Source organism: Dipteris shenzhenensis, chromosome 1, assembly GCF_047967505.1.
Source record: "Dipteris shenzhenensis isolate YYH24624 ecotype China chromosome 1, Dip_SZ_1.0, whole genome shotgun sequence".
Taxonomy (NCBI): Eukaryota; Viridiplantae; Streptophyta; class Polypodiopsida; order Gleicheniales; family Dipteridaceae; genus Dipteris; species Dipteris shenzhenensis.
Genome location: NC_141596.1, coordinates 55,628,164 through 55,642,331, shown reverse-complemented (window position 1 = coordinate 55,642,331; position 14,168 = coordinate 55,628,164).

The following is a 14,168-nucleotide window of genomic DNA, read 5'->3' as shown; positions in this document are numbered from 1 at the left end:
AAAAGAGAAAGAAGAAGATCAAGTGCTTCTATTGCAACAAGGCAGGGCACAAGCAGAATGAGTGCCGAAAGAAGATTGCAGATGAGAAGAACGGAGTAAAGAAAGAGTCCAGTAACAGCGTGCAAGCAGTACCAATAGAGATGTTCATCGCAATTGAGGAGATTTGCACGAAGGCAGTTCATGTACCTGTAGATGAACCGTGGATCATTGACAGTGGTGCATCGTGCCACATGACCAGTCAGAAGGATTGGTATACCTCTCTACAGCCGGTAGGGAATGACATCCTGGTAGCAGTCGGCAATGATGCAAAATGTCCAGCAAAAGGAAAAGGTGCGATTGCTCTCAAGTCAGATGGAGTTGTAAAACAGTTGTCCAATGTTCTTTATGTGCCAGATATCAAGAGGAACTTGTTGTCCATTTCTATGATCATGGATCGGGACCTCAAAGTTCAATTCATTAAGAATGGTGCACACATTCTGGATCTTCAAGGGAAGGTCGTTGGTAAAGGTACACGTGCAACAACATTTATGAACTCTCAGCTTTCAGTGCTCGAGTAGATATGAAGAACACTAAGCTGTGGCATGAGAGGTGTGGTCATCTAAACCTTAGTTCTTTGAAGGAGATGCATAAAAGTGGAATGATTACAGACCTACCAGAAATTTCAGATCTGCCCGATGTATGTGAAGCTTGCATGATGGGCAAGTAGCATCGGCAGCCCTTTCCTAAAGAGGCCAGCACAGCAAAGGCTCCTCTAGAGCTCGTTCACACGGACCTCTACAGAAAGATGGAGACGGAAGCTTTGGGTAGTTCCTACTACTTCATGACGTTGATCGACGACTACAGTAGAAGGATATGGATATACTTCCTAAAGACGAAAGACGAGGCTTTCAGTAGGTTCAAGGAATGGCATGTAATGGTCGAGAAAGAATCGGGGAGGAAGGTGAAGAAGTTGAGATCAGACAGAGGTGGAGAGTTCACATCGACTGAATTCGAAAGTTACTACAAGAGTCATGGGATCAAGAGGTAGAAACCCCCGCCACATACATCACAGCAAAATGGAGTAGCAAAATGCAAGATACGCATCATCTGCAAAATGGGCCGGAGTATGATGAAAGGGAAAGATTTGCCAAAGACTTTCTGGGCTGAAGCATGTAACACTACAATTTACATCCTCAATCGTAGCTACACGAAGGCTGTGAATGGGATGACTCCACTGCAAGCCTTTTCTGGTAAGAAACCTTCAGTTGCACATTTCAGAGTTTTTGGATGTGACTGTTTTGTGCATGTCCCTGATGCTACCAGGACCAAATGGGAACCGAAGAGCCGAAAGTGTATTTTCTTGGGCTACAATGAAGAGGCAAAGGGTTACCGTCTCTATAACCCTGTTACCAAGAAGGTAATTGTAAGTCGCGATGTGGTCTTCTCAGAACAAACGCATCAATTGGAGGAGGATGCTTCCTTCCCAGACAACCAGGACCACGGTATCCATCCAGTACTACCACCAATAGCAGACTGAACTCCCCCAACAGTGCTTGGGAGGATTCAAGATAAAGAAGAAGAAGAGCCTGCAGAACCACAATGGCAACGACCATTCCCGAAGTGGGTAAAGCAGCTTTTGGATGGCAGAGAACCTCTAGCCATTGAGGAGGAACCATCCGAACACCACCGGTCCAAGAGATTAGAGGAGCAAAGAAGGGCACATGAACACTTTGTCAACTATGCTTTAATGATAGAAGTGATTCGTGCTGATGAACCCAAGTGTCTTGAAAAGGCATAGGGCGATGATAGATGGATGGAGGCTATGCAGTCAGAGTATGGCTCCATAATGAAGAACAACACTTGGGACCTTGTGGATCGACCACCAAAATGCAAGGTAATCGGAACCAAGTGGGTGTACAAGACCAAGTATAAGTCCGACGCCACGTTGGATAAGTACAAGGCTCGACTCATGGCAAAAGGATTAGCACAGGTACATGGTTTTGATTATCAAGATACTTTTGCTCCTACAGCTCGACTAACCACAATTCGCAGTGTTTTGGCTTTAGCTGCCCAGGGAAGTTGGCCCATGTTTTAGATGGATGTGAAATCCACCTTTTTGAATGGAGATCTCAAGGAGGAGGTATACATGGAACAACCACCCGGTTTTGAGATCCTCGGTTCAGAAGGTAAAGTCTGCAAACTGAAGAAGGCACTTTACGGGCTGAAACAGGCCCCACGAGCGTGGTACCAGCAAATTGATGCCTACTTTTTGCAAAACGGGTTCAGGAGGAGCCCATCTGATGCAAATTTGTATATATTCAGAGAAGGAGGCAGGTGTATGATCGTGGTCCTTTATGTGGACAACCTTGTCATAACAGGAAACCATGAAGAGAAGATCTCGCAGACGAAGCATTTGCTAGGAAGAGAGTTTGAAATGACAAACCTCAGACTAATGCAGTTTTGTTTGGGGATTGAAGTTTGGCAGGAGCCGAAACAGATCTTCATTTCATAGCTGAAGTATGCTAGAGAGATACTGAAGGCATTTGGCATGGCTGAGTGTAAAACAGTTGGTACCCCTATGGAGGTTGACGTAAAGATCTCAAATGAGGATTCATCACCACTGGTGGACGAAGCGAAGTACAGAAGGCTTGTGGGCAGCTTGATTTGCCTGTGCAACACACGACCGAGCATCAATTTTGCGACTGGTATAGTAAGCAAGTTTTCCAATAAGCCCTAGGAGAACCATTGGAGGGCAGGGATGCGAGTGTTGAAATACATCAAAGGCACACTTGAAATCCATCCAGTATTGCCACCAATAGCAGACTGAACTCCCCCAACAGTGCTTGGGAGGATTCAAGACAAAGAAGAAGAAGAGCCTGCAGAACCACAACGGCAACGGCCATTCCCAAAGTGGGTAAAGCAGCTTTTGGACGACAGAGAACCTCTAGCCATTGAGGAGGAACCATCCGAACACCGCCGGTCCAAGAGTTTAGAGGGGCAAAGAAGGGCACAAGAACACTTGGTCAACTATGCTTTGATGACAGAAGTGATCCGTGCTAATGAACCCAAGTGTCTTGAAGAGGCACAGGGTGATGATAGGTGGATGGAGGCTATACAGTTGGAGTATCGATCCATAATGAAGAACAACACTTGGGACCTGGATCAACCACCAAAATGCAAGGTAATCGGAACCAAGTGGGTGTACAAGACCAAGTACAAGTCTGACAGCACATTGGATAAGTACAAGGCTTGGCTCATGGCAAAAGGATTTGCACAGATACATGGTTTTGATTATCAAGATACTTTTGCTCCCACAGCTCGACTAACTACAATTCGTAGTGTTTTGGCTTTAGCTGCCCAGGGAAGTTGGCCCGTGTTTCAAATGGATGTGAAATCCGCCTTTCTGAATGGATATCTCAAGGAGGAGGTATACGTGGAACAACCATCAGGTTTTGAGATCCCCGGTTCAGAAGGTAAAGCTGCAAATTGAAGAAGCCACTTTATAGGATAAAACAAGCCCCACGAGCATGGTACCAGTGAATTAATGCCTACTTTCTGCAAAACGAGTTCAAGAGGAGCCCATCTGATGCAAATTTCTATATTTTCAGAGAAGGAGGTAGGTGTATGATCGTGGTCCTTTATGTGGACGACCTTGTCATAACAGGGAACCATGAAGAGAAGATCTTGCAGGCGAAGCATTTGCTAGGAAGAGAGTTTGAAATGATAGACCTCAAACTGATGCATTTCTATTTGGGGATTGAAGTTTGGCAGGAGTCGAAACAGATCTTCATTTCACAGCTGAAGTATGCTAGAGAGATACTAAAGGCATTTGGCATGGCTAAGTGCAAGACAGTTGGTACCCGTATGGAGGTTGACGCGAAGATCTCAAACGAGGATTCATCACTACTGGTGGACGAAGCGAAGTACAGAAGGCTTGTGGGTAGCTTGATTTACCTGTGCAACACACAGTCGGACATCAATTTTGCGACTGGTGTACTAAGCAGGTTTTCCAATAAGCCCCGAGAGAACCATTGGAGGGCAGGGATGCGGGTGTTGAAATACATCAAAGGTACACTTGATTATGGCATCACCTATACCAAGGGCAACATCGTGACCAGATTCTATGACTCGGATTGGGCAGGAGACATGGACAGCAGGAGTTCACTGACAGGGTACTATATCTCACTTGGATCTGGAGTTGTCATGGGTCAGAAAGAAGCAACCCACAGTTGCTCTTTCTTCTATCGAGGCCGACTACAAATCTGCATGCTTTGCTTCTTGTGAGGCAGTGTGGTTGAGGAGGATTTTGGGGGACATGGGTGCAGTGCAGAACAAGCCTACGTAGTTATCATGTGACAATCAAAGTTGCATGGTGATTGCAAAGAACCCGGTGTTCCACACTCGCACAAAACACATTGAGATTCAATTTCAATATCACTTTGTATGCATGCTCATCATGGATGGAGAGGTCGACTTGCTGTACTGTCTGGTCTGACTACAGAGAATGCTACGGACTAAGGCAATATTTCTCTTATGTTCATTGCCATCCTCATGGCATACCTTCCGTACTGTTGTCAGTAACTCTACACTCGGTGGAGTATTGAAGTTTGATGATGTTGTGGGTAGCTTGTTGGCCGAGGAGATTAGACGAAAGTCTACGGACGGCAACAAGCAGGATGTAGCCTTAAATGTGCAAAGGGGCAGATCACAATTCAGGGGGAAGTCCCAAGAAAGAGGGAAGTCTCATAGCAAATCCAGGGCACGGAACATTGAGTGCTACCACTATAGCAAGAAGGGCCATATGAAAAAGGATTGCTACAAGTTGAAAAGAGAGCAAAAGGATAAGAAAAAGAATGCAAATTGGGGTGCAAATCAGAAGGAAGAGAGTCCAAGGGAGGAGAAAGGAAAGTGAAGATCGAGATCAATGCAGTCACACATGATAGTGACAATGACATTCTCTTCATGTCTAGTTTATCTGCAGAGTTGCTTACCACTTCAGATGATGCATATTCCCAGGATTGGATTTTGGATTTTGGTGCTTCATTCCATGTTACTCCCCATAGGGAATGGAAAGACAGGTTGTGTGCATCTTGGAAATGACTTTGCATGTGACATGGTGGGAGTAGGTGACATAAAGTTTTCTTTCGTAAATGGGTCTGCATTTATTTTAAAAAATGTAATACATGTGCCTACGCTGACCAAGAGTCTCATTTCAACGGGTCAGCTAGATGATGCTGGTTTTCAGACCAACTTTGGTTTTGGGAGTTGGAAAATTCAGAAGGGCTCTATGCTTTTGGCCAGGGGTGCCAATTGTGGGAATTTGTATCCCTTACATGTATCAGGGTTGTTTGATCATGTTGTTGCAATAACTGAGCAGCCAAGCACTTCTTTATGGCATTGCCGACTGGGCCATATGAGCCAAAATGGGATGAAAGTCTTATGCCATTTGGGTTATGTACTGCATTTGAGTTTCTCTGATTTTGAATTTTGTGAGCATTGTCTCTATGGGAAGCAGACTAAATCAGCCCATAAAAGAAGGGGAAAGAAAGAGTTTGAAATGCTTGATTTGGTGCATTCAGACGTATGTGGTCCCATGCCTACACGGTCATTAGGCGGGGCTGAATACTATGTGATATTCATTGATGATGCAACTAGGAAAGTGTGGGCTTATGCTATAGCTCGGAAGAGTGATGTGTTCCAGGTATTTCAGAAATGGCTGGCCTTGGTTGAGAATCAGTCAGGTAGAATGCTTAAATGCCTATGGACTGACAATGGTGGAGAGTATCTCTCTCATGACTTTCGGGATTTCTATGATACACGTGGGATTAAGAGGGAGCTCACATCCCCTTGTACTCCAGAGCAAAATCCAGTTGCAGAGAAGATGAACCGTACCATTCAAGAAAGGTTGCAATGCATGCTTTCCAATGCAAGTCTTTCTGGTGGTTTTTGGGCAGAGGCAATGAAGACTGCAGTGCATGTGATCAATAGATCACCTAGTAAGAGTTTGGATGGTGGTATTCCTGAAAAGGCATGGAGTGGCAAGAAGCCCTCTTACTCTCATTTGCGTATATTTGGGTGTGAGGCATATGCACATGTGCCAAAAGAGCTTCGAAAGAAGCTAGATCCTAAGTCTAGGAAATGCATCTTTCTGGGTTATGGTGAAAGTGGAGAGATGGGCTATCGTCTCTGGGATCCAGAAGCAAAGAAGATCATACGCAGCCATGATGTAGTCTTCAATGAGAAGAAGATGCATAAGGCACCCATGAGGGATGTGGAAATGAGGAGAATCACTTTCCAGGATGTGAATCCACCTGCATATGTTGATCGACAGCAAGCTGTCCATGCACCAAATGTGCAAGAAATGGTACCACCAAGTACTCCCATAGGTATACAATCAAGGGTAAATGATGGATCATCTATTGGTGGAAATGATGAGCCAAATGTGGCTGATATGCAGGTGGGACACCAAGCTGAAATGCCCTTGAGAAGATCATCTAGAGTGTCTAGACCACTTGATAGGTTTGTTCCAGGGGTAGACTATGTGATGCTTACTGATTGCGGGGAGCCTTCTTGCTATAGAGAGGCTATGATGCGCGAGGATCAATGCAAGTGGGAGTATGCTATGCAATCAAAGATTTCACTTATGAAGAATAAGACTTGGTACTTGGTTTCTTTGCCACATGGAAAGAAAGCCATGCCATGTAAATGGGTCTACAAGATGAAGGTCACAGGTGATGATGTGCCTAGGTACAAGGCCCATTTGGTCGCTAAAGGGTTCAAGCAAGAGAAGGGTGTGGACTTTGATGAGATATTCTCTCCGGTTGTGAAGATGACCACACTTAGATGCATGCTTGGACTAGTGGCAGCAGAGGATATGGAGCTCATGCAGATGGATGTCAAGATAGCTTTCTTGCATGAGGATCTGTATCAGGAAATTTACATGGTGCAACCGGAAGGCTTTGAAGAAAAGGGCAAAGAGCATTTAGTTTGCAAGTTGAAGAAGAGTCTCTATGGTCTTAAGCAAGCGCCTAGAGAATGGTATCAAAAGTTTGATGCTTTCATTCGGTCCCTGGGTTTTAGGAGTGAAATTGATCACTACCTCTACACTAAAAGGGCTAATGATAAAGGGCTAAGAATAATAGCCTGATAATCCTGGCACTATATGTGGATGATATGCTATTGGCTAGCAAGAATACTTATGAGCTAGATGCATTAAAGGCCAAGTTACATGAGGCCTTTGATATGAAGGATTTGGGACTTGCAGGTCATATTCTTGGTATGCGCATCACATGTGATCGGAGTAGGAAACTCCTATGGCTTTCACAGAAGGAGTATGCTACAAAAGTATTGCAGCATTTCAATATGGAGAGGGGGAAGGCACTGAGAACTCCATTGCCTCCATATATGAAACTGAGTCATATAGATAGTCCCAAATGAGATGAGGATAGGGCCATGATAGCCAAGGTTCCTTATGCATCAGCGGTTGGGAGTCTTATGTATGCTATGATAGCTACTAGACCAGACATTGCATTTGCAATCGGAGTTGTTAGCCGGCATATGGCTAATCCAGGAAAGAGGCATTGAGAGGCAATTAAGTGCATCATGAGGTACATGAAGGGTACCAAGTTGATGTGCATCTGCTTTGGTAGAGGAGACATGCGTGTACTTGTGTACATAGATTTAGACTATGCAGGGCATGTGGATAGTAGGAGATCCACTTCTAGTTATGTGTTCACCTTTGCAGGTGGTGCGGTGTCGTGGATGTCTTGCGCACAGAATTGCATAGCTTTGTTGACCACAGAGGCTAAGTATGTTGCAACCATAGAGTGTTACAAGGAGGCTATATGGCTCAATCGGCTAGTGGGAGATTTGGGGATTCATACAAGTGTACCGACATTGCATAGTGATTCCATGAGTGCTATTCAGCTAGCACGAAATCTGGTCTTTCATGCAAAGACCAAACACATTGAGGTCAGGTACCATTTCATCAGGGAGGTACTTGAGGACAAGCGCATAGAGCTTGTCAAGGTTCATACAGACGATAACCCTGCAAATATGTTGACGAAGAGTCTAGCTAGTCAGCGGTTTGAGTATTGTCGAGTATTGATGGGCATTGGATAGTAGGCTCACTGGTTGTTCTCCCTTAAAGGCACATTGTCCTTTAAGTGGGAGGTTGTGGGGGTTAAAGGTCACTGTGCCTTTACCTCGGTTATGTACAATACTCAAACACATATATAAATGAATGAAAAAGAAGATTAGGGTGTTCTGCACCCACTAAAACTTGTGTGGCTCTCTGTTTCTCTCTCTCTCTCTTCCCTTCCGCTTCCGTTGGGAGCACTCTCATTGTCATAAATATTTTTTAATGAGAGCTTGCATGAAATTTTGAAATTTGAGTAGTGCTTTTCAAATTTTCAAGAATTTGCAATGATATCTAAGAATCTTTCAATGGAAAAGAATGATGACCTTGAGAAATACATTGATCATGGTTGGTACTTGATGGCAAAGCCAAAATATTGTCACTTGATCATCACCTTGGCCAATGTGACAAGTCCCAAATGTACCATCCATGTAGGAAGTAGTGGTGCAATCATGAGCTAGATGTGATCAAAGATGGTTTCATGATAGTCTTCTATGGTCATAGCTCAAAAGCCGATCTTATGGTGAAGTTGCAAAAAAATGACAAGAAGTATGCCTTGAGAGAAGTGCCAGATCCAATAAAGTATCAAAAATAGGTGGTGCCTTACATTCCTTGTCAATATGGGATGCATTGCCAGACATTGAGTTGAGTGGTCTATTAGTTGGTGTAGTTGGAGCATCTACTCAAGGTTCTATACTACCTTCACCTTTGGTAGCAATTGCTGAATCATCAGTGCAAATAGGAGTAGTTAGCAAGGAAAATAAAATTACTCCATCTAGGTTTGATGCTCTCTCATCATGATTAAGAAAGCACACTTCCTTCTCTCACCCTCCCAGATGGCTATGGCTCTTCTCAAAATAATACCTCAAGTCAATCAAGCCACAAGCACTAACTTAGATTGGATTGTTGAGAACACAAGACATCAAGAGGAGTGCAAAAAAGAACTAGAACCATTGACACAGTTGGAGAAAGAAGACTTTGTTGTGCGGAAGCGCCAAGAGAGGGGGGATCTTGAGAAAATAAGAGAGAGCATATAAAAAATACAAAAATTGCATTCAACTAGAGAAGATCTAGTAAAGTTGCTTACTGAGATGTCTTATAGAAGAGGTCATTATGGGCCATATCCAGCAGACAAAGCGCAAGTGATAGTGAAGTATGAAGCAAAGGATTCAGCTTCTTCTAAGATAGAGAGTCATAATATGCATTGCCCCTCTGAGACACATTAGTCATTACTTGCATGTACATATTTTTGTAACTCTTGAAAGGGGCTTATAACACTATAATTACTTTGACATTTTAGTAACTCCTTTTCATGAAATGAAAATCTTATGTTTCCCCCTCTCCCGCGTATGGAGTGTGCATCATCTTCCCCCCTCTCCCACATATGGAATGGGCCTCATGTTCCCCCCTCTCCCACATATGGAATGGGCCTTATGTCCCCCCCTCTCCCGCATATGGATTTTGTAATTAAACTTGCAATGCGATCCTTGTGTTATAACTCGCTTTACTATTATTTTTTCCCCCTAAGCTAGGTTACTCATAGCAAAATAATCGGTCAATCTTAAGGAGTATAGGAAGTATTTGCTTAATCTTGATGCATATAATTCAATGAATAATCATAGGAAGTATTTTATTGGTAACACTAAAATTAGCTTTAAAGACCATATGAGCATCTTATTTGGACCTTTCTTTAGTCCAATTTAAAAATTGGACTTCATACAAGTCCTAAAATTCTAAATACAATGTTTGAATCTACATTTTTGAATGTGATAATTGTTGCCATCAAATAACGCATGTGTTCATACTTGGTTGAGATTTGAAATCAACCAAATTTTAATATGATAAAAGACTTTTTGCTCTAGTGTCATGCACATCCGTAAAAAAACACGCTGCTAGGTATATTATCCAATCAAGCACTTATGGGATGGGCATGCCACTTTGCATGTAAGTCAATTCCACCTAGTTGAAGGTGTGTGCAAAGTATTGTGCCCATCGGATATGCTTTGCATTGTTGATCAAGCATAAAACACTGTTTTTGCCTTAGTGTCAAGCACATTTGTAAAAAAACACGGTCCTAGGTGTGGTATCGGATGAAGTACTTATCTAATCGACACGCCACTTTTCATGAAACTCAATAACAGCTAGGTTGAGGTAGGTGCAAAGTATTGTGCCCATCGGATGTATTTGCATGATATATCACGTATTAAACTCCGTTTGTGCCTCAATGTCATGCACAACCATAAAAAAACACGCTTTTAGGCGTGTTATTTGACCAACTGCACTTGAAAGTAGGCTCAGTGAGAAAAATATTGCCTGAATGGAAATGAGCACCTGGACTAGGCAATTTGAGTGTGTGAGTAGAATGGATGTCCGAATCAACCCATTGTGTAAACTTGAGTGTTGGATCAGATAGAGCCAAGCTCAATTTAAAATGTTGGAATTGATGGAACCCTTCTTGGCGAGGCTTGATAAGGGTTGGCTTTGAAAATCAACCAAATTCAAGTTTAAAACTTGAGCAAGTTTGGTGAGCCTTGTTCCCAAACTTGAGCTTTGGAGGCAAATGGATCTAACGTAAATTTGGTTATGTAAATTACCAAAATGCAAATTTACTACCATGGATGAAATATGTCACAGTAAAGAGGATAAGGTAAATAGTGTGGTTATCTTCTCCAGCAAAGTGTTTGGATTGTGTGACTATGTATCTCAACTATCTGCTCAAATGGAACTAGATACACCTTGAAACACTAAATGCTTTGAATTGTCTTGAAGAGTGTGACCCTATAGAGCATGTAAGTCTCAAGATAAAACCTTACAAGTGCTCAAAATGTATGACGTATAAAATGGTAGCTAGAAATGAAGCGACAAGCACGAGAATTTCGTGTGAGATGTAGAAGGGTAACTTCTAGTACACATTGTACTATGCTCACACATTGTACTATGCATGGATTATCTGGATCTTGATATTCAAAATCAAATATTGGATCATTTTTTGCTGATGGCAGCACAAGTAGTGTCGGAGGTGATGGCGAGGTAGGGAGAGAATCTAGGGACACGGGGGGGAAATATGGAAGAGCCTTAGTTGTGGGGGGGAATCAAAGGGGAGGGAGGGAAGAACTGGGAAAATAGTTTGAGAAGCTTGGTAATCCTCGAGGGTAGGATTAGCAAGGGAAGGGAAGAAGTTAGGTGTGAGGGGCTCGTAAGTTTGTGACTGTTGGGTTAGTTGAAAGTGGTGAGAGGCATGAGCAAAGAGACGATGAAGGGAGTAGATGTTAGGTTGGAGCTCAGGGAAGATTAAGAGGGTGGTAGCAGCAAGGGTAAGTGAGGTTATGAGATTCGCATAGAGAGTGGTTAGATATGGGAAGTTAGATGTGATTGAAAAAACCCATTTGAGAAGAAATGAAAAAGTTTAGCAACTATGATCTTTATAGCGATGCTCATGAAGCTATGATTGACGTCAAGAAGGCATGACTGACTCGAACCCTGATAGTGATGAGCATAAATCAAGTTGCCATGATAATGACTCATTCAAAAAAGGAAGGACTTCCACCAAGGGTTACGCCATTGAGACTCCACTTAAATCCATGGCCTCAAGAGTGAAATAGCAAATGATATAGGCCATAGAGCAGAAGCTATGAGTCTCTCAACAACCTATGCTTGCTTATGCTGCAATCTCTTTTCGAGTGGAGCCTTTCATTGCTTTGTCTATGCCGTTTCTGATCGCTGGCCGAAAATCCTCGATTCATGTTTCAACGAATGGAGATTGCAAACCTGTAATTGGTGGATCTACATAAAACCACAAATGGGGTGGATGCAAAGCCAAGGAGGGCACCGAGAGCCTCACAAAAGGCCTAGTGCTTTGAGTTGTTGGGAGCACAAAGGGTAGAGGCTTCATTCCAAGGGGCAACATATTTAGGATGATCAGGTGGGAGAACTAGCGAAGGACCACAAACAAGACATGCATGGATGGTAACCCAATGTAGTGAGACCTAAATAATAGATGCAATTGTGTAAACAATGCCACATCGATTACCTACTCATAATTAAAAGGTCAATGCTTACCTAAACACTCGCCATAGCCTGGGAAGTCATGCATCGTCCACATCAACACTACATTGCATGTGAAGTGTTGTGATGAGGGAGACCTGCTCACGTCATACACCTTGATACACGTGGGCATGTCCCTTATATCTTGTTAAACTATATGCCCAAGGGAGGCATTTCCCCAAAATCTTTCCCGTGGGCATGTCCCTTATATCTTATTTAAGTATATATGGACGTAGTGTGCACTATGACTCTAAGATCCATTGCTTCTCCCCGCCTCCATGCCTTGTAACTTTCTATGCCTATCAAAGGCCATATCAATCCAATGCTCTCCCTCGCCTCCCTTGGCTGCTCTATCACCTTCGTTTTCACCCAAAGGTAAGTTCATTTTCTCGGATGCTAGAAGGCTAGAAAGCAAAGGGCGTTGAAGCGAAGAGGCGATGGGAGTAGTCACTCAAAAGCATCATGGGAATTTTCTTTGTGCAATTGATTGGAGCTCAAAATGATCATCAGTTTGGTAGTTACGGATTTTTGGTCTACCCTTTGGGTAACCTTAGCAACGCTTCAAATTTGGCAAAGCAAAAATTTGACATTTAAAATTTTTGAAAGTGCATTTTTCCTACTGGACAATATGTTGATTGTTCTTCATTGGACTTAAATGCAAACTTTAAAGTGGTTGACTCTCACTCTCTCTCTCTCTCTCTCTCCTTTATCTTCTCAAGTCTTCCCACCTTCCCCCTCCCCTCCCTCTTCATTGGACTTGAATGCAAACTTTAAAGTGGTTGACTCTCTCTCTCTCTCTCTCTTTCTCTCTCTCTCTCCTTTACCTAAGAAACACCATCTCCACCTTTCTCCCCCACCTCTCTCTCTCTCCCCTTTATGTCTTGGAGTCTTACTCCACACCATTTCCTTTTTGTTTCATTTTTTGATCTTGGGAAGGCCTTATGAATAATTAAATATCATTCACCTTGTTAAAGTAGTAGTAGCCATAAGTGGCCATTATTTTAGATGCCCTTAGGAGAATTAAAAGATCTGAAACCCTTGAATCCCCGGAATTCCATTAAAAATCCTTAACTATGACCCAATTCAACTCTCATGGTCAGCCTAAGACCTTTAGGAGGTAAACCACAACATAATAAATGCCATTGCAATATGCAGCAGAGAATTGGGATTAGGATTGGCCCGAGCCAAAGATATGGACCTTTACCAAGACCAAACAAAGGGGTCCCTCGGAGGCTGATAGCAAGCATGAGGTTTGACCTGGCAAAGCACAAGTTCGCCGCAAAGGTGAAGCATGTAGAACTAGTTGACCGTCGAGGCTGTCGAGGCTCTCTCAGCCTGGTTAACCAATAAATTGTGAACAGCAACAACTAGGAGTGCAAAGATGAGTCCACACCAGCAATAAACAAAGTGGTTGCATCAGTCATACGCAATTGCCAGTGCTGTACAAAACTAGACGACTAGATAAGAAAAAATCGACTCAAGGTCAGGAGACATGTTTGGCGAATAACATCATTAGTCAAGCAATTCAGACTTTCGTGACATGTAGCTGAAGACTAGCATCACTAGACAGATCTCATTTACCATTTCATCCACACTAAAAAAGATAGAAACAACTCACCCCAGTTCAAAATACCCTTTACAATGCAGCATCCATTTGATAAAAGCTCTCTTAAGTCCAAAAGCATAACAAAAAGTGTTTATAAATCTATACAAACACACCTAAATCACTGAGACACTATAAAAAGGCATGAGGACAGTGTCGCACCAGCCATATCTAAGACAAATAATTGATATACAGTCAGCACTCTTCAAACCAAAAAAAAAGTCGCAAATCACCAATCTGCCGAACGACTGACCTTCATTGGAAAGGCCAAACCCTACCTTCGTCATAGCTGCTATCGCTCGCCCTGCTGGTGCTCGCCAGTGCTGGCCACATACACTCACTGTCCTATGCTGCTATCCCCTTACACATAGTCTCCCGTTTTAAAGATCACATGCCAGCTAAACA